We start from the raw sequence: 23140 nt of genomic DNA on the forward strand, positions 1-23140 counted from the left end.
GACAGGAATGCAGCACAGGCTTCATCATATGCACAGGGTGATACTGTTTGCCAGGGGCATAGGCTGCACCAATGTATGACATCATGTGTGCGGGTAAGGGCCTGTGATTTGAATGGACATGTCTGTTCCATATGCATGTGGGTGTTGTGGAGCCCTACAGTTGTGTTTGCTGTGTGCGTGTATGTGTGCACACAGTTCTGTCATTTGTGAGGCCTACACAAGGGTATTATGAACAGCTCCAGATTGTACAGACCAGGTTGTACAGCTCACTGTGACCAGACATAGCCACGTGTCTTGTGCTTGCCAGGGGTTGCACGGGCACTACCAGGCAGAGGTACAGAATGGCTACTGTCTGACGACACATGGCCACTGGAACCGTGTCCCTGCTGGGAACATCCAGGGCCACGTCCACGTGGCCTGCTGTGACCTGGTGTGGACAGCGCAGCACCAGCTGCACTGCTACTGCTACCGGCATTATGGGAGCGGCCATGTGAGGTGGCACGCTCATGTTGACCTGCACTAGGTGGTTTAGCTGGCCTATGTCCATGTGTCCTACGCCTCACCCCTACCAGATGTTCCAGCACAGACAGCTCACGCTCGCAGATTGCCATGCCACGGTCGAGGATTCTGACCATGTCACCCAATCACCTGACCAGAACATCAGCAAGCTGCTGTTGAGCACCAGGCCAATGCCTGGATGTTGTTGTTTAGGGTACTGATAGCAGCCCTCTGCAGCCTCTGCCCTTCTGTGTTCTGCCGTTCGGCACATGCCTGTGCCGCCATTACAGTCTGGAACATGCGTCTGGTGATCCCAGCTGCTGCGCTATGTCCTGCAGGTGCATGTCTGCCAGAGGTCCTCCTATGAGCAGCACCAGCCACATGCCTGTGTGGCACATCTGCAGTCAGTATACTGCCACCATGGTGTGGAGACAAACCTTCTGTAGCCACCACATGTTCCTGTTCAACACTAACAAATGCTGGCTGTCCTTCCTCTATGGCCACTGTAGATGCGGTATGTGTTGGCAGCTGAACTGTGTGTGGGGAAGAGGGGGACATAGCTGGGATGGCAACCGTTGGCACAGATTCCGCCCCTGACATCCCTGCCTGTACCGCATGCATATGTTCATCACTGCTAGCATCTGTGGGGACACTATCAGATGGACCGCAGGAGGGTAACGCACCTACATCACCTGTAAATGCAAAGAAAGACTCTAAATTACAATAGACACACACACACTGACACACACACACACACTGACACACACACACACACACACACACACACACACACACACACACACACACACACACTGAAACACACACACACTGACACACACACACTGACACACCATGCATGTGAGATGACAGATGGCATGCAGCATGCTTGTGATACAGCTGACAGCATGCAGCTCAGACATCAATAGTGTTTGTAAGCATACCCCCTGGAATGCACACTACAGCAGGCAGGTGTCATATCATTATCCATGCAATTCACACGATCATGGTAATATGCATGCATCCCCGTGATACACCATGTGGACCAGAACAGGATAACAGTACACATGGCTGATGTGACCTTGACATGTAATCTGCTGACGTGTGCATTAACATGCATGCATGCCTGACACAATGGTGTCCTGACACATGTACAGCATCGTACTGGGTATCACATTGCGGTGTTGTCCATATGCCCTACAGATAGAATGCATGTTGAGCAAATGTGCATGGGCATGGTAGGGAACTGTGAGCCGTCTACATTGCTGTACAGTGTGGTGTACAGACACTGTGCCATTGCATGGCATCATGAGGCGTCTATATTGCTAAACAGTGCATGTTATGTATGCATGCATATCCAGAACTACATGCATACCCATGACATACCTGTGGATTGTGACCTACAATGCTAAGGTGTATACACACCCAACCATGCTGTGTCATGTGACAGGTCACTGGAGGACATACATATGACACCCCTGCACGATGACTACAGAGTGTTAGCTGCCTGGCAACCATGTCCACACATAGTTTCACACATGACATTGATGTACCATGCACACAAGGTGCACTGCTAACAGTGATGTCCTATGGCGGGAGGGGAAAAGTACAGTTTCTATGGCCTGGTGTCACTGTCAGTGGAATCTGTGAAGGTGACTACCATCATGCTGTGACACAGACATCATATTCAACACATCTTAAGAGGTACACGTCACTGACAGCTCCACTAGCTGTGCACAGGCATTTAGGATGTGCAGCGTACCACATCACCTGTATAATCAGTCTAGTATGGCTGTAATTGGACCATGTGTGGACAAAGTGGGACAGGGTGTATCCACATCCTGTCTTCTGTGTGGCTACGTGTCTCTGGCCATCCCCCATGGCCATGTGTGCACATGTGTTGGTCATGTATGTGATGGCCGTCTATCACACATGTCTGTGTTGTCCCATATGACATACACCCATAGATGTTGGATATGTCACCATCCACAGGGCTATGCAGACAACAGGTGTATGTGTTTTATGTGGGGTATGGGTTATGGGAAATTGTGACAATATTGCAACCAAAACGCTACGTGTCTCAGACATGTCAGATGGAACATCACAATGTGTGAAACCATTGCAGGGGCATATAACACAATTGTGACCCCTGTGGTCTGCCCATATCAGTGCTCACTGTGCGGTACTGGTTTGTGTACCACATGTTTTGATCCACTGTATAGTACATATGCCTCCATTGTAGAACACCTCCACCATTGTATGCACAGCTGGACACACATGTAGCAATGACAAATACTGTAGTTTCATGTCTGTGTATCATTTCAGTTGTATATATTGCACATGGGTGGCCTGTGTGGATGATGGGTGATGCGACCTGTATATCCATGTATTAATTGGCCACATGGCGAATAGATCTATGCTTTGACATGCCTGATACCGATGACAGTCTCACCTGCAATGGACTCTTGTCTGTGCGGCACACCAGAGGTACCTGTATAGGGTGACACAGCAGTATGAACATTATCCATGACTGTATGACAGCCAGAGGGTGCACAGTGCAAGTTAACACATTCGCCTGTACAATAACATATAGACAGCACATGTGTGCATACCATACCTCTCAACTTCTTAGAACAATAAATGTGGACAAAGCGTACTATGATGGGGGACATATAGGGACAACTGTGACATATTGCTCTTACTAACTTAGAAATTTGCTAGACTAATAGGTTTGCATGCACATGGGTTTTACACGGAATGTGCAGTCATAAACATAAATGTATGTCATCATTTAATGACTCCATTCCTCAGCTATTTGCCAGAAAGGGAACACACCGACAATATGAGGCAGACATCTGGACATCCTGCAAATACCTGTACAGTTCAGAGGTATGGCGCATACACAGGGTAGCATAAAGCATGTGTGTCCACATACCTTGCATATGTTGTTACATTACATGATGTACACTGACACATGCACGTACGTGGGATATACTGGCCATATGTTCAGTACTGACTTACCAGGCAACTCCAGGCTCATTGGTTGGGAGACACCCACCTCCACGATGGCAGCTAGTGTTTGTGGGGGCTGTTCCGAGGGTGTTCCCAGACTGGCCAGTAGCTCCTCTGTGTGTGTGAGTGGAGGCTGGGTTGGTGGCCCACCACCTATTCTACCTTGTTCCCTGGCGATTGCAGTGGCACGCTGTTTTGCATGACATATGAGGTCCGTGTAGTGTCTGCGCACCTGCTGGTAGGTGCGGTTGTGGCCACCCACTTCGTTGACCCTCCTGCGAAGATCCTGCCACAGGTCATCCCGCTGCTGTGCATGCTGTGGCACATGGCTAAATAACACCTCATAGTTCTCATGGAGGTATGGGATTACGACATCATCTTTCTGTCGGCTGTATGCTGGTAGGCGTGTACGTGGCATTATCTGTAAGACATGATGAAGGTGACAGGTCACATTTACAGACATGTACAGTGATACTGCTGCACATACATTTCTAGTACATCTGCACAGTTATCTTTGCAAATCAACATGACACTAACACGACTGGCATGTATGTGTCACACACATGTAACACCCAGTATGCATTGGATATCATCCCCATATATGTGTGTCACCTTATTAGTGTTCCTACTGCATGTGACATCTGTCTCCATGTGGGCATGTCTGTTTGCCTGCACTGGTGTTCTTACCTATCTACTCATGCCTGATGTATCCACGGTAATGCTGTTGACCTTGATGCTGTGGATATGTCACATATCAACACAGGCACAGCCTTACTGGACTTGGGCAGTGACAATGCACCAAGTACGCATGGAAACCTGTACATGCATCTGTTTTGCCATAGACATCTACACTGCACTGTACAGCTGTTTAACATCCTGCCACGGATCGCCTGTGTTGCACATGTGATAGACATGGGACAATGGATAGTCGGACGTCATTCGCAGGTAAGGTTATTGGCTATAGCATGTACGGGCTGGGTTTCCTAGCTGTATCTGACACCCATTACGCCACCGCGAGGAGCATCAGTGACACATTACTGATCCAGATAGATGATACTACATCTACCATATGGCCATCACACCATGTATGACAGGGATGATATGTGCAGCTATGTGGACAGGGCTGCATGGTATGGCGGGAGTATGTCACAGGTATGGCATAGGGATCTGTCCAGCATGTGGCCATCCTAGTCATAGGACGGTGGTTGTCCATGACGTATGTCTTTCAGATCAGGCTATGGACGTGTAGCATGTCTAACAGCATAGTGTGGCATATGTCTGTATGCAAGGTGGATAGCATGCTGCATACTGGAGGTGAGTATTGTGGAGGCTAGTATCCGGCATCCACGCATGGGTCCTACCCCTGGAGGGTGATGTGTATTCCAATATTGGTCACACGAGTGCTGTGTATGCCTGTCCAATGATCTCCGTGCTCATGGATACCACCCTGTCATGTCATGGGTACCTCGGATGACTACCTAAAGGGCCAGGGAGACGTCTCCAGCTCAGGGGGTGTACTACACTACACCATCCCTAACACAGTGTCCATACTGTTGACCACAGCCTAGGTGTTTCTTAATGGGTACGGGGGTATTCCCCTAGTGGTGTCATTGCTGATATCATCCACCAGAATGTGCACATATGTCACACACATCACACACACAGCCCATTCTGTATGTTGTTCGCAACACTGTGACAACTATTGCCCATAGGTCATGGCCATTCACATCCTCACATACACAGATGGCTGTCATTTGTCTGTGTGGTATAGGCTACAATGCGGGTGGGGTACAACACATTAACCCTGGTTTATTGTAGCTGACACCGTGTGATATGCACATGTCACTGTAGCACCTTTAGTAGTTGTGAGTCTGTCAACAGGCCACTAGTAGAACACTCCTGTGACATACAAAGGCATCTGTAGCCGAACATCCGTACTGTCTTGTACATCTGTACTGCTAACATCTACATTGATAATGGTTTATGGACTTGCAGACCATACCCGGCAGTGTTCTGATGCGGTGCCACTAATCATGACTGTTGTCAACACTTGTGGGTTGATATTATCCAACACCCTATCTGTAATGTATGGGCATGCTCGGCACTTGTTCAGAGCTTCTTGGCACGTTATGAGCTACTGCTTAGTTTAGCACCCATTTCACACCAGTCCTCACAGGTACACTATCTGTCCATACATTTCCAGCTTGATAACTGTACAACAGCTGTCGTACACACATCACTCACATACTTCGTGAGACATGGTGGCTTATACGGCGTGTCCACCTGGCACGTACCACTTATATACAGGCATGTCCAACTGCCACATACCAGTGCTATTGCCTGTCAGTATGATGACTATGTTGTACATGTGGCAATAGAGCTATTCTCATGTACACAGTCAATGCACACCTCCCAACATACAACAGTACAGCCTGTGGGGGATGCACATATGCAACCCTGCTGGGGGTTATACTGTCACCAACCCTGACAGCACCTGACAGTCATGTGGGGATGTGCAACATTGGCAACACACCCCACACATCACATAGTCCCACATGATCCCCACCACAGGCCACACATACGGAGACACCTTGTACAGTACCCCTCCATACTCTGTGTGGGCACCAATGACAGCCCACATTGCCAAACACAACCACACCAACCTATAGCCCACAGACATGTGTGCCCATCACATACAGCCAATAGGGTGTCATAACATACACAACACACCTGTCTTAGGTGACTGTCAGCAGTCACCCTGCTGTTCCACTCAGCAGGCTACACAAGGCGATAGTCCCTTACATCCTGCTGTCAAGTAACTGGTTCTGCAACATAACCTATGCACACATGCCACAAGTCAGCAGGTACGATGTGACTCATCTTCCATGTTTGTGTGACTGAAGTTGTATCTCAGGGCACAGACTACATGTGCAGGGACATGCAATAGCCCACCAATGTTGTAGCCCTGATGGTGTGGTCCAAACCCTGGGAAGCATTTTGCGGTCATCCGGACCTGTTACCACTGTACTACGAATGACTGTGTCACTCCCAACAGTTGTCCATGCTTCTGCTGTCATTCCACAGGCGTCTAGTATACATCCACTTTGACAGACCCGGTCAAACAACATTATGCTGTGGCACAGTTTACCTGCACCTGTCAGCCCTGGGAGTACGGATCACATGTTGGACTCTTGCTGCTTTTATACTGCCTGTCTTGCACAGTGTCCAATAACAGTCACCACCAGAACGGGAACTGGCTAACAAAGCATGTGGTCATGTCACACAATGCTTGCTATCATCCTCTGTGACGCACGCAGGCAAGGCACACCTGATACTGCACCACTTCAATATCTCTGCAGTGACTGGGACCTGCCTCTTGGCTCTGCAGAGCACACCTGCAATGACTGGTTATAGACAGACCGTACCTCAGGCACGTACCTGGACTGGCACACCCACGGCTGAGGTGTCCCCATATTCCACTATGTTGTACACACATCCCGGCTGGTTACTTAGCACAATGCATCACAGGTGCTCCATGTGCATATAACTATGTCCGGAACTACTGCTGCTACTAATGTGAGACTGACAGTAACCCACACTTAACTGTGATAGCCACACATGTACTGACACATTAGGCATATGCTGTGCATGAGTCATAACCTCCGCTCGGCTGGTTCGACCCATACACCACTTTCAAGACCAACAGTATCCTTGACATGGACACTACCAACATGTGACTGCTGTTCCACACCTGGGGTTATCCCCTCATTGGTGGAATCCGAACATCTGCTACCCACCCTTGTTAGCCACATACCGGCACCAGACACTTCACGGCATACACAGTAGATGAGTACTACAACACCAACTACAGATGTCATATGACAGCGGTAGTTGTTGTTGTGACACACGTGCAGGTGGACAATGCACATGCAAATGCTGAGACATACCCCAGTGCACTTCATTAGCACATACACAACAATATGGTTCATGCTATTCCACACAGAGCCATGATGGTACACACCAGATTACAGACGACACTCTGGGGGTGCGGTCCCATGGACATACTTTACAACAACAGGTGGGGGCTGTTACACAGTGGTGTACATTCCCATGGGTGGGGTGACTCACTGGTCAGCCTCGGTAGGGCCACAGGATCCCTCATCACATACTCCATAACTAGCTACGTACACATTACTGCGACACATTCCGAGATGTACCACAAGGCATTATGGTGGTATGTCAGTAGTCGTATGCAATACCCACATCTGCTCACACATACAACTGTCACTCTGGAACATGACAGTAACATGTGATGTTGGCAGCATGCTGTCTGATGGCTTCAATGCTAACATTACACCCTCTCACTCCCTGCATTGCCACATTCCTTGCAGGAACATTGCGGTGTACCTGCAGTCACACCTACACAGTACTGACCTACACTCTATATGTCCTAGGACACAGGCCCCTTGTCACCCTACAATATCCCAGGCTGTGATGTCCACAGACCTCTGAACAGCATGTCTCCCCACTGGGACACCATATTCAGTAATAGCCTTGTACCAGACATTGTGGCCCCTGACTGGCACACAGTGACAATAACACTCCACACAGGTGGCGCCACAATGCACGACTGGGACTATTGCCCTACACACCTCACTGGACTGTTATGCATGGCTATAGGGCACATCATCATGGACATCATTCGCTGAGTCTTTGTTGTGCTCCAGTCCTTTGATGCCAGCTGGATTGGTCTTGTTGGGGCCACAGCATGCCTCCTACACCTGTTGAACACCTTTCATACAGTCACCAGAGTAGTTGATGATGACACAGGGGTCCACATGGCCTGCATTGTCCTCTCGCTGCCATTCAGCACCGTTCTCCATTCTGGTATTGACAACATACACATCCACCTGCACATCACAACATATGTCTCCGGATGTTATGCAAAGTGGCTAATGGATAGGACATACACACTGAGGGTGGCATACCATATCACATACTGCATTCCAGTTACACTTGGCATACCACAGTCCTCAGTCATGGGGCCCTCATGTTTGGTATATGCTTCCCTGAGGTACAGGCTACCACTGAGGGGACTTCCCTGCCTAGCTTTACAGACCACTGCATACCCAGCGCCATTGTTGCTCCACCAGCTGATACAGACCCCATCCATATGGGTGTCACTGTGACGGATACCGATATGAACATCATGGCCTCTACCTGCATGACACTTGGTATGAACATCACCTTTGCAGTACACCATCCACCCACTGGTTATCACATAGGTGTTAGTCCCCTACATACATGTCGCATTGTACATGTTTGTAAGACACATGTATGTCGCACACACTCCTGTGATTATCACATTGCCACTGTGGCATGGATATCCTTCTACGTGTCCACACATGTCTGTACTGGGTGTGTAGCTGGTACATAGGCACCCATTGTACCTCTGAACATCGGACTTATACACACATCCATGGGTACAACACCCCGCTTAGGGTGTACCTTACACAACAGCTTTACATAACTCAAAATTAAAATGCCATGACGTTTATTGAGCTACGACTGTTAAAGTTTGCGGCTTATGTACAGACACCACATCTGTACACATTTGCGGACTACATACTCAGGGGTGATGTCTGCTGCAAAGACAGGGCCCATGTCTGCAAATATGTTTATGGATATACTCCGCATACACGACATACACAATAGCCACTATGAGCATGATGCTCATGAATATGTGCACACACATGACAGTATGTGGCATGTGCTTGGGGGTTGCATTCCCAGACCGGACACTCACCATGCTTTGGGACATGATTCCTATGTACATCACGCATGGACAGTCAGTGGCAGTGTTTATGTGATACCTCGCTTGGTGGATGGTGGACACATGTACACCAGGGATCACTGCAGTGGCTGTACTGTGCAGAGATGCAGGTTACACATGGCTCTTCTGTTCACAGGACACTACCCTAGAGAGGTGCCACTGGTGTGCACACTGTAGTTGTTACACATAGACTTGCCAGACTGCATGGCACCCCACTATGAACCTGTGGAGCTATTACATGTCCTTTGTGCATGGTTACTGGTATAGCCCTTCCAGTTAGATTGGCTGTCACGCTATTACAATGTCCCATGACTACAGGCCATATGTATACTGTTACTGTACACGCCAATCATGTTCATGTTTGTCTGTCACATCTCTTCTGCTACTCTAGTATGGGAGTAATGTTTGTGTCCTTTGCAAATGCACAGAGTAGATTACATATTATTTATTTCATCATAACTGTTTATACATATATTAATTACATACTGCTCACATCACTATATGATACCTTTGTTATGCATCATATGCCTGTTCTCCTGTGTAGCATATCTGACATATCAATCTACTGTACTATACATTACACATGTTTTACATGGTATCCCATAATTCAAAGCATACTTGCACAGAGGGTCCACCTTAGACATGTCATTGACGTTATATTCCCATACACATGCATACTGTTACAGTATATCTACATATACTATCCCCTGCTATGGCACATACTTATTGGAAATACCCTGCCACTGACGGCAGGTCGTATGACATTGTTCTGTTTAAAGCCGTCATGTTGCATCCCTTGTGGTGTCTGTGCTGTTTACTGTGTGGCCCACTGCTGGACACACATCTTCTACAAGCATTAGTACGATCAGCAAGACATCACTACATAAATACCATTCCCCACTTTATGCATGGTGGACACTTTTAATTACTGCAAACCAGGCTATGCATACACTGACATAATGTAATACAGAACATACTATACATACAGTTAGTGTTCTACATACCTTGATATCGTTCTGGTGTTTCGTCTCTATCTTGCTCTTCTGTATCACTCTTTCAACTGTTTTATGGTATGAGCATACAGTTTGCATATCTGGCAAGTCATCCTTATATACGTCTATACCTGCAACATGTGGTTTACTGCCGCCAGTTGGTGGTCCGGTGTGACTAATTACGTGCACTTCAGCTGTGCAGCTACTCCATTCACCAATTACGCGGCAACAGTGGGGTATAATTGAATTCTCCACTTCGGCATTGGCCATTTGCCCTGCATATGGGGAGATGGCCTGTATTGTGTTTTGTTGTGTGTAATTGCAACTGCTATGTGTAGAGCCAAGTCTGTTTTGGAGTCATGTCCCCCGTGGTTTGTGTGTGACAACTTGAGTATGTGGTTCTACCTGTGACTGTACCTGTCATCCCACCCGTTTGATAAAGGACTATTGCAAACACCTGTAACATCACCGTTTGTTCCGTTATACGACAGATACAATTTTGCATAGCGCCTTTAAATGTGTCTCTCACAAGGTATGTAAACGGTTCAGCAGATGTAATTGACTAACTTGATGATTGGGCTGTGGTTACGGTCTGTATTGCTATTGTTTCCAGTGTGGGAGATGTAGGTGGGTGTACGTAGCATATACGGTTTTGTGGGGCTTGCATTTCTACGTAGTCCATATATATGTGTGTGGGCCCCTTCCCTAATTACAGTGCTATCACTTAATAGACTTCTGTTATGGGAATTTACTTTGGGCCATTGTTAATTGGTTTCTATATGGTATGCAGGTGCGGTTGATACTTCCATACCTCCGGATGTACGGCGATATGTGCATATATTTGTAAATGACCGCTATCCCGTGTATGTCTGTCCCAGATATTTGCAGTCATTGCAGTGGTGTTGGTGTCAGACCCTCTGTCACATGGCTTGCCACCTTTTCATATGGCCATAGTTGGACACTTGTGGGTCACACAGTGGTGTTTACAGGCTGACATATGGCCACGGTCAGTACACAGGATAGCACATACTTTTATCCTCATTACATGCCAATTGTTCTTGGTCCTTCACTACTTATTGGTTTGCAAGTAACATTTCCGTTTCTTACATACAGGCATGAGTATTTCCTGCAACTATTGCATATTATTTGGGACATACTAATGTCCTAAACTCTCGGACGGTTGCCCTTTATAATGTTTCATGTCAGGACACACCTGCCCAGGGGGGGGGCTGTCCCTCCCAATGTGGGATAGGTGTTTACCGCATGCCTATGGCTAGCTATTCCCACACCTACCGTAATCATCTACCTCCGAGTTCCACCTACAGACACACTATGCGGACACACACACACACACACACACACACACACACACACACACACACACACACACACACACTCACACACACACACGTTAGTCACACGGGAACACACATGGCACCCTCAACACACACATACACAGGCTACATCACTCACAACCACAGTTGTACACGGTACCTACATGGACCGCACCACTGCCAGCAGTGACTACATGCCCTTACTATTGTCATATTGCTCGTGGTTCTACTGTTCCAGTACTGTGTTCTTTCTGTCTTTCAGCCTCCTGGTTACGCGTATCGGTGTGTGACACGTTCCATAGTTGGCGGTATCCTGTTTATTTGTACCTCAAAGGTGTTTTGAATGTCGTCGACCTATCTATATATTTGCAGATGTCAGTGACCCCTTGTATATCGACATATATCACACTATCACCCTTACTTTCTGTATTATATATGTAGATATATATATATATATATATATATATATATATATATATATCTATATATATATATATATATATATATATATATATATATCTATGTATATATATATATATATATATATATATATATATATATATATATATATATATATATATATATATATATATATATACATATAGATACATATCTCGGACAGGGGTGGTGACAGGCACACTACGCCTTTCATTGTGTGTTTGTCAGTGTATACTGTGTTTCCTGAACTCCGCACATTTGTGTCTGTACCTGTCACATTACACACCTGCCATAGGTTAAGATTACCTCCCATCCCACTTTGCGAGGAACAGTCCCTCTTTGTGCAGTTGTGTCCTGCGAAATATTTGTGAACACAGCAAATGTCCTGCGACTTTGGGACAAACATATTCATTATAGTTTATGTCATAGTTGCATAACACACTTATTCTGTATCTGATCCACCTACATGTTACAGGACACGGAACACGTACCTGCGACCATTACTAGAATAAGCTTTTTATCTATGCAAAACACTGACATTCATACTGGCCGGGTGTATGTGTCATCCTGCAGACATCTGGTGTATGTCCCACATTGGTCATTTGAACTGTGACAACCCTACCGTACGTACATCTTACCTAGCAATAGTGTTGGGTGATTGTATACATGACTGCCTGTTCCACTCCTGGCAGTGGTTGTTTTACCCTTCAGAGCAGGCGCTATTTGTTCAGGGGTGACTAATGCTGATGTCACCTGTTCTGTACATCATTGACCATGATCTGCGCAGTGGTCAGTGATGCTTAGCCCTGTTTTGTGCATATCCGTATAGTCGTATTTAAACATCGCTTACCAGTTGTGGGCAACGCTTATTCCCGCTAACGTGTGCTACACATATTCTGATGACCTGCATCTGGAATGCATTACCCATGCCATCGGGATTACGTTACATCCCTTGCAGGACGTGGGACCGGAAACATGCACGACAGTCACTGCATGTACCACTTGGACATCTGGGGGTTGTACACGAATTATGTCATTTTGTATGTGCAGTACACTACAGCAGTTACTCCACACTACACTCACATGGATAACTCCGTTAGTTTACAAATTGATGGGTCCAGTTAATGGTATGTCCATGTGATGTTTACTGGCTGTACTCCGGCACTGGGTATGTATATCACAATTAGCTACACCCGATAATTTGTTACACCTTCATATGACCGTGGATGCAGCATGCCGGGGTGATGAATGCCTGTCATGGGTACATCCCCTGCCTTGACACAACATCCCTGATTTCATTTTGTGGAGCCCCTCAGTAATGCGGCGGGTAATCCATGATGACTGTGTGTAGGACAGTGCTTACACACATGTGATCCCGTGATTGCCTCTGCTCCAGTAAGCGACAGTTGCTTACTCGATGTTGTGGTGACGGGAGTCACTGTTTGCCTCGTTTGGTGTATTGCCTCTGACAATCGGGCATGTACCAACCAATGTACCTGAGAACCTATACACACAGCACCGACAGATGCTGATAGGCGCATCTACTGTTCAGGTGTTGACATTTCCGTGTTCCAATGGCTGTTGCATGTACAATGTTTGAGGTCTGCCTATGTAGGATTCCACAGTGGGCCACCTATACATCACAGTTTACAGGTAGTCATGTTTGTGTGCCATCCATGTTACTGTGGGTGCAGGTGGGGAGGGGTGTCAGTCCGTGGGAGCCTACACTGTCAAGGTATGTGCTATACGTTCCCTCTTTGCCAAGGTGTAGGCATATTGGGCACGCCTCCATCTGCCTACTGGGGCTGGCACAGTGTGTCCATGGTCTGGATCCCTCTGTGCCTGTGTTGGCCTTGGCACTTGTGGTGGGCTGTGAGGCCCTCCCCCATTTTGACCCTGCTGCAGCTGTTTCCGCAGGGCCATATTATGTAGCATGGCACATACTATGAAGATGTGGGCACACGTGCCTGGAGAGTACTGCAAGGCTCCACCAGATGTCTCCAAGCACCGGAACCATGATTTCAGCATCCTGAACACACGCTCTATGATGATTCTGGTTTGTGCGTGTACCTCATTATGGCATTCTTGCATTGGTGTGTGTGCATTTCTGATGGGGTCATCATCCACGGCTCCAGTGCATAGCCAGCATCCCCCACAAGGTGACCTTGTGGGATGTCCCCCCTGACAAATACCTGATACAGCTGTGAGGCATGCCAGATATGGGAGTTGTGGTAGCTTCCAGGGCTGCTAGCACACACATCCATGATAATGCCCTGGGCATTGCACATGACCTGGCAGTTGATGGAGTGGAATCCCTTGCAGTTTATGTAGCGTCTACCATACTCACCGGGTGGTGACTTGATTTGTATGTGCGTGCAGTCTATTGCACCCAGTACCTCCGGGTAGTTTGCCACACAGTGGAAGTGATGCATATTGCTGGCCAACTCCTCCTGAGTTTGGGGGAAGTATATATGCTCATTGGCATGTGGTAACATGGCATCCAGGAACTGGTGTAGTACCCTGGATGCCGATGCCTGTGAGATCCCCATTATATCTCCAGTTGGCCTTTGAAAGGTACCTGTGGCTAGTATTCGCAAGCTTACACATACCTTCGTGTCCACTGGGATGGGTTCCCCTCTGTTGTTTCTGGTTCACAGGCGTGGCTGGCACAGCTCTACTATTTGCTGTAAGATGTCCCTGTCCAACCTGTAATGCTCTACTAACTCCAGATCATGTAGCCCCTGGTAGGTTACCCTTGGTCTGAACACTCTTCTCCTCCTCCGAGGCCTACGGTGGCTGTCGGCATCATCCTCCACAACACCGTCAGTCTGTAACACATGCTGATGAATCACAGCTATGGCAGCTCCCAACATGTACATTTTAAAAGTTCCCTGTCTGTTTACACCTATGGTGCGGTGTTTGGGAATACACAGGTGTGTGATGGGTGCTTTCACACTTTATACTGTTTTGCTGTGAACACTGATGATGTCATAGGGTGTGTATGTACGATCGTGGCTGCAGGGTATCTTCTGTGTTTTATTAACGGAACCACTATTGCGCTGCCTTTGGTGTTGCATTACATTTGGATGCCGTGAATTACCTCCTGCCCTTCCATTTACATTTGTGCATGTTACACCTACCATTTGCTGGCATGCATCCATCTGCCTGCTTTCCTTTGTACTTTCCTAGACCTGGCTTATCTTGCGTAATGTGTGCTATTGCCGATCTACTGTGGGTTTGCTTTGCTCTGCTATGACAGTTCTCCTGTCTTTGCATTCCAGGTCCTCCCCTCCTTTCTTTGCAATCCTATGCCTCCCCTATCCTGTTTTGCAGGTTTCTGCATGCAGGCTTGTTTACTGCCGTCGATTGGCCGCCGTGAGTTGATTGGTGTTAATTGCTCATTAGTATGCCAATTACCCTGCTTCAGCATTTCCTTCTTTTCTTCCCCTGACCTTCCTGTTTGTGCTATTGTTCACTGCGCGTGCATCCGCTTACCGGGTTTCGGGCATGATTTCATCCCCGTACACATGCGCTTTCGGGCACCATGTGTGCTGTCAGCTAAATGGTTCTATACCTTCCTCCCCACCCCTGTCCTGCAGCTTTGCTTAGCAATGGCCAGGCCAGATTTGCATTGCTCCAATGTGCTTACTGATACGGTGGCACACCCCTCTGCTGATGTCATGTATCACCTCTGATACACTCCTCGGTGTTATAGCGCTGCGCCGTCAGGTACATCCTTAATCCGGCGGGACGTTTGCGATTCAGTATTACCTGCCTCATTTGCATGGCATTGACTACTAATTCATAGTTACAGCACCAAACACTGTTGCGGGCCCCTGGCAACCCTTGCGCCTTGCTTGTGGTGTGCCATGCCTACCATTGCATATTATGGTGCAATCCTAATTTGTCTTTCATTGCGATTTTATGACATTTGTATATATTTCCTTTGTATTCCTGTTTGCACACACATGCCCTGCCGTTGTACTGTGCGTTACTGTGGACATGACATTAAATATTGTTTTTTTAGGTGTTGTACATCTTTTCTTGTGCCATTGGCTGTGTATTTCACCATTGGCATATGTTAACTTTGTAATACATGAGTCTGGTCCGCTTCCATAACTTCGATGTTCTGTTTGGGAAAATGTAAACCATGTTTTTTGGTTTACATTTCCATGGGCTTGCACTACGCCTGCACCACTTCATGAATCGTTGTATGCCTTCATTAGCATGGTGCGACACTGCGCATGGGGTGATTTGCATACCTATGCTGAGGGCTGCGTAGATCTGGCATACACCGGTAGTGCACGTGGAGTTGGTTCATACCTGAATCGCTCGGCGGACATATTTGGCGTTGTCCCGCATACGCTACGCCTGCTCCCGGTGCAGGCTTCATGAATCCGGGGGACAATGTTTTTTATAGGCATATTTATCTCATTCTGTCTATGTAGAGTTAATACAAAATGATGATATGATGGCTGGAATTGTAAAGGGGGAATTTAGTAGATTTTGTGTCATTACTTATACAGTTGATAGTAAGAACATAAAAGAATGTATGCTTAGAAACTGTAGTGTTTTCTAATCAGACAGTCCCCTTCTAGCCTGTGTGGGTGATAAGCCTTTTGCTTGTTTTCAGGAGGGACAGCTCCTTTAAGCAGCTTCTTGTCTAACTTTAGTAAAGGGAATTACTCTCTAATGAAAAAACTGCAGGTATTTATAGCTGTGGCTTTTGTTCTACATGCCCACATAATAAAAAAGCAAATCAAGTTCAAGTTAACAATTGTACCCTATTTATTAATGGTGTTATAGTTGTTTAAGCAGTAGAGTCATATACTTAGCACTGTGTGATTTTTGTCTTGCTTTTTATTTGGGGGTAACAGGAAGAGATTTCAAAACTCAAATTCATGAGCATCTGCTTGATGTTGTTGTGTCTTTCGGCTTTTCCCGGTTAGGGGTCGCCACAGCAGAACTCCGGTCTGCTAATGATTGGCAGTAGATTTTTACTTGCCAAGTTGCCGGCCCTGACGCACAACCTTCAACGAAGGTACGCCCATTCACGCATGTCTCCACACAGAAGATGCTCTAGCTGAGAATCAAACAGGATAACGTCTTACTGTGAGGCGACAATGCTACCACAGCACCATGAGCATCTGCTTGATGTAACAAACAAAAAAACCTAGAGATACCTTATATAGGCACATTAATACAAATCCAGATCATTGTTTTATATTTTTAGTTGTTGATCAGTTTTTAAAAGATGACAGAGTTTTTTTTACTGATGAGTTAGAATGAAGAGCGTTAGAATGACAACTTAAATTAGATGCAACATTTCCTAGGCTTAATGAGGCTGTTTCAATTAGTTCAGTTCTCAAGATAAGGTTTTTAAGTGCTAATTGATCCCATTTAGTTTTGTACCATTTATTGATGTATTTATCAGCACATGACTGCTTTATTTTTGTTATTTAAATAATTTTTTGTCAGTGTTAAAGTCAGTTCTGATGAAGTCTTTGTAAAAAATAGGATGAAACTGCTTAACTGTTTGGTTTGAATAAAGTATTTATTCTACCAGTCTATGTAAGTCTCCACATCATTTTATTGCAGCGTATTTTTATTTCTTTGATTTATTCAGTCTTCCTGTGGTCTTCCTGGTTTGTTTTGTCATTATAAATAAGCTCACAAAACTGGCCATAAATCGCTACATCTCCAGATTGATAGCCAATTGACTCATGGATCAGACACGTGGTTAAAGTGGGGGGAATCTATATCCAGCAAGAAGCCAATTACTAGTGGTGTGCCACAGGGCTCAATGCTGGAATCACTCCTGTTCAGAATACACTTCTTTGAAGTCAAGGCAAGTGTGGAAGGCCTCTGGATGACAATGTTTACTGATGAATGAATGCTGGGAACAATCACTGAATCTTCCAAAGATGTAGATATCCTTCAGGAGGGTTTAGATCAGACAAATGATTGGTGCCAGAACCATGGAAAACTAAATGTGAAAAATGCATTCTCATACTCTTTGGGAAGTCAAATGCTCCTGCAAATTACAACATCCATAGCATACACCTATGAGTAGACTTTGAGGTGAGAGATCAAGGTACACAAATAGATAGTAGCCTGAATTTTGACCACCATGTGTCCACAGTGGTGAGGGAGTCCTTCTATGTTGCACAACTTATAAGCAAAGGTTTAGCACCAAAATCAATGGAAAATATAGTCCTGCTCTACTTTGGCCCTTATTAGACCAATAATGGAGCATAATGTGCAATTTGGCATGTACATGACTAGGCATTTACAGCAGCTAGAGTGACTTCAGAAGTTCCTCTGAGAAAATGCAGGGTTTAAACAACATGTTCTTGGGATAAACTAAAAGTCATATCCCTTTACTCTGTCTCCTACCAACTATTAAGGGATGATCTATGCCTGACCTACAAGGCACTCACAAATCCACCCTGATGGAGATACTATGCATCTGTAAGTAAAACAGGCATAAGGGTCATCTGATATAGGGATCTAAACTTAGTCAGAGACTCAAAACATGCTAGAGACACAGATATGTGTCCCAGAAATTGCCCCTTCTTTGGGACATGCTCTCTTCAAATGCAATTTGGATCAATAGATGAGGAATCATAAATTCACATAAGGGGTAGTGTCTATGTCTCATGTGGACAGGAGCAATCTATAAGGTATTGAAGGCATAAGCACAGATCCATGCCATCCTATTGCCCCTAGGGGTCATATACTGTGTAAAATTGGATTATATTGGCTAGGCTTGCAAGGGCTCTTAAGCCATTAGCCTAGTAATCGCCTATCAGCCTATAAACCTATTAGTCATGTTCTGTGGTGCTGTTGTGAAGCAGCCCGTGAGTATCACTGTTTAGTCTGTGTATGATTCTATGTGTGGCTTGTCATGAAGGTGTGTGTCAGATGATGCCAAGTTGCCTCTACTAGGACATATGGCCACATCTTCTGACATTCACGCCTATTTTTTCTCACCCCTGTGTCTTACTAATCATCCTGTGACAGCTCTGATATGTCATCATCAGTCTTCTGGGTTTCTTGGGATAAATCAACCATACCTGCAGCTTGCAAGCCACCATGTTTTTTTATTATCATGTTGTGTCATGCGGCACACACAGAGACCATCTGTGATGCCTTTTCTGATGTGTATTGTATTGCACCCCTGGATGTGGGTAGATGTCTGAATCTTGCTTTCAGCATGCCAAACTCATGCTCGGTGATAGTTCATGCTGCAGTGTGTACCCTGTTGCATGCATCTTCAGCAGGGGTTGACAGAGCTCTCTGTGGTGTCATTAGTCAAGGCTGCAGTGGATAACTGCAGTCACCTGTTTGTAGGAAGGAAACAGCATGTATTTAGTCCTCATGATTACTGTTGACAGGTCTAGATTCTGCTCACATCATAGCTGTTGTCCTCTGTTTACTGAGTAGTAGACCCACCAGGAATTTCAGCATGTAGGCCCTCAGACCTCATTCTCTCCATATTGCTGCATCATGCACACCACTGTGGTGTCATCATCCTCATCAGCCCCCTTTTTCCAATTTTTCTACATGGGGTCGGGGTATCATGTTAACTGTCGCCAACACTGTCGACTCAGTGCCACACTCCGGCCTTCTTCAACACTCATGCCTGACTGTCACAGATCTTCTTTCACACAATCCATTCATCTCTTTGCTGGATGTCCTCACTTTCTCTTATGTTCTTCCTGTCTGTCCCAAATCTTCCTTACTAGATTGTCTTCTGCTTTTCTACACATGTGCCCAAACCACCGTAATCTGTTCTCTTTGATATTTTCTGCAATTGGAGGTACTTTGGCTTCTGCTCTTATGTCCTCATTTCTTCATCCTTCCCACAGTGTGCATCCTACCACCTTTCTCAGGCACTTAATTTCCATCACCTCTAGCTTCATCAACTGTTCTGCCTTTACTGCACAGGTTTCTGTACCATATTGTAGCACTGGCTGCACCACTGTCTTGTACACCTTACTTTTCAGCTTCTTTGGCATTTTTCTGTCATAGACTACACCTGATACTCTAAGCCAGTTGACTGCAGCCCCTTTGATTCTAGCTTTGACCTCTTCATTCAGACTATCCTTCTCCTCAACTAACCCTCCCAGATACTTGAAGCTATTTACCTGTTCCACTATCTTCCCTTCTATCTCTATTCTCAGCTTCTTCTAATTTCCCCAAATTGCTGCCATTACCACATCTTATCTGTGCTTAGTTTCATCCCACGTGCCTTCAGATTTGCATTCCATTCTCCTATCCTTTGCTGATATTCTAGCTCAGAGTCTGCCTGTACTGCCACATCGTCTGCATACAGCAGCTTTATTGATCCATCCCCTCCAACCTGTTTGCTAATGTAGTCCATCACCAGTATGAACAGCAGTGGGCTCAGAGCTGAACCCTGATGTACACCCTCCCCTCTGTGAGGCCAAACACTGTTCGTACATGAGTCATTGGGTCCTTGTACATAGCCTGCACTAATTCTACCAGTGATTTTAGGACTTCAAACCACCACAGTACTGCCCAGATCAGCTTTCTTGAGACCTTGTCATATGCTTTATCCAAGTCTAAGAATGCCCAGTTGGACTCTCTCCTCATCTCTAGCTTCTTCTCAAGTATCTGTCGCAATGCAAACATGGGGTCAGTTGTGCTGCATCCTGATCTGAATCCAAACTGATCATCTCCCATATTACATTCTACTATTCTGTGTATCTGTCTATCAATCACCCTCTCCAGAACTTTCATGCAATGTGATAGGAGTTTTATTCTTCTGTACTGCCCGCAGTTGTGGATGTCCCCTTTGTTCTTGTACACTGGCATGAGTATGCTTATTCTCCAGTAATCTGGTATACACCTTTCTCTCCGCACTGCTATTAGTACCCTCAGGAGCCATTCCTCCCCTATCTCACCCAGCATCTTTATCATAGCTGCTGTGACCTCATCTGAGTCTGCTGCTTTCCTTGATTTCATCTTCCTTAGTGCTGTTCTTACTTCTTCTATGGTGGGCTTCTCTTCTTCTCTCATTGCAGGCTGTTTTTGGGGCAGTACAGCTTCTGTGGGTTTTTCTTCATTAAGAAGCTGCTGGAAATACTCCTTCCATCTGCCTTTGATGTCTTCTGGACTGGTGAGCAGGTTGTTGCTGGCATCCCTTATGAAAGATGTCTGACTATCTTCTTTATCTTTCTGTCTTTGCCTTGCAACCTGATATAGTTTTGTTGTGCACCTTAATGAGTCACTTTCCAGAAGCTGGTGCAGTGCCTCTGATGCCCTATCCTTTGCTACTGCAACTTCTTTGTTAGCTTCATTGTTAGCCAACCAGTAATCCTTCCTAGCCTGGTCAGTCTTTTCTATCTCCCACTTCTTCCTGCATGCTTTCTTTCTTTTGATGATGTCCTGGACTTCTGCATTCCACCACCAGCTTTCCTTGTGTACCTTATTTCCATTCCTGGCTTGGCCACATATCTTTTCTGTAGTTCTAACACATGCTGTTTTTAGGCACTGCCATTCTTTTTCAACTCCACCTATTTCCTCATCTTCTTGGGGTGCTAGAACCCTGAGTAATTCCTTGAACTGTTGTACTTTCTCTCCAGTCAACTTCCAGGTCTACAGCCTGGTCTCTGTTGATCTTGGAGCCTTCTCTGACCACTGCTTGCAGCTGATTGTGGCAACTAGTGGTTTATGCTGTGGGCCAACTGTTTTACTGGGGATGACTTTGCGATCATGGATTCTACCCCAGTGCCTTTTCCTTACTAGGAGGAAGTCTACCTGAGTTGCATGTTGACTACTCTTGTATGTAATCTTGTGACTGTCTCTCTTTCTGAACCATGTGTTGGCTACTATCAAGACATTTGCCAGACAGAAGTATAGAATGGCTTCTCCTTCTTTATTCCTGTTACCTCACTCATGTGGACCCAGGCAATCCTTATATCCTGTTCTGTCTGTTGCTATATGTGCATTCAAGTCACCCATTATCAACTCCAATTCATGTTGTCCTGCTTTATCTAGTAGGTCCTGCAATTGCTGTCTGAATGGCATCTATATCATAACATCGCAAACTGAAAACATGGAACGCTCATAAGGGCGAAAATGCCAAAACTCGAATTCGGTATTGTGGGGGGCTATGCCCCCCCACCTATATATTAATAGATATTCCAACTTCAAGATCGCACTACAGTGAGGAAAGGACAAATATTCCACTCTTCTCTGTGCTGCGATCTCAAAAACCGACCCTCGACATTTCAGCACTTTCGCTGTTGTGTCGTTTGACATTTTCACTTTGCGATAATATGATATAAAGGCATCTGAATGCAGTCAATTTCTCACTATCACAACTCTGCTGTGGGGCATAGGCTGAGATTATGAATACTGCCTTATCATTACACTGGAGTCTGACTGCCATGAGAATGTCATTAATTCTGATGATATCCCTTACTGCCTTCTGAAACCTCTCTGTCACTACAATTCGTACACCATTTCTAGCCTGCCCTCTACCTGAGTAGTAGACTCTGAATCCCAAGCCAAGTGGGTTTGCTGCATTGCCCTTCTCTCTCATCTCTTGGATACATAGGATGTCCAGCCTCCTCTGTATCATCATGTCATCCACTTCCAAACTGCATCCTGTCAGTGAACCTACATTAAGTGTAGCCATTCTCAATTCATGTTTGGCAGGTTGGTTGGTTTTACATCCAGCTTTTTCTCAACAGAGCTATCCCAGGTAACCCAGGCTGGGCAACTAGACACTGGCCAGCCAGTAGTTTATTCACCCAGGGATACTGGGCTTTGCTTTATGGCAGGCACACACTGGCCAATAGGGGCACATATAAGCCTCCCACTGTTAGCACTGTTAGCAAGGGTCCCTGGCATGAGTCAGAGTAGGCCGAGTCCTCAACCCACTTATCACTGGTAACTACCCATGCCCATTTTTGGCGACATTAGTCAACATGACTGAATCACCTAGAGCCATATTTTACACCATTGAGTAGCTAGCCCTGCCATGCTTTGCAGTCTGTTATCCA

Source organism: Protopterus annectens, chromosome 1.part1, assembly GCF_019279795.1.
Source record: "Protopterus annectens isolate FY-2018-M chromosome 1.part1, PAN1.0, whole genome shotgun sequence".
Classification (NCBI taxonomy): Eukaryota; Metazoa; Chordata; order Ceratodontiformes; family Protopteridae; genus Protopterus; species Protopterus annectens.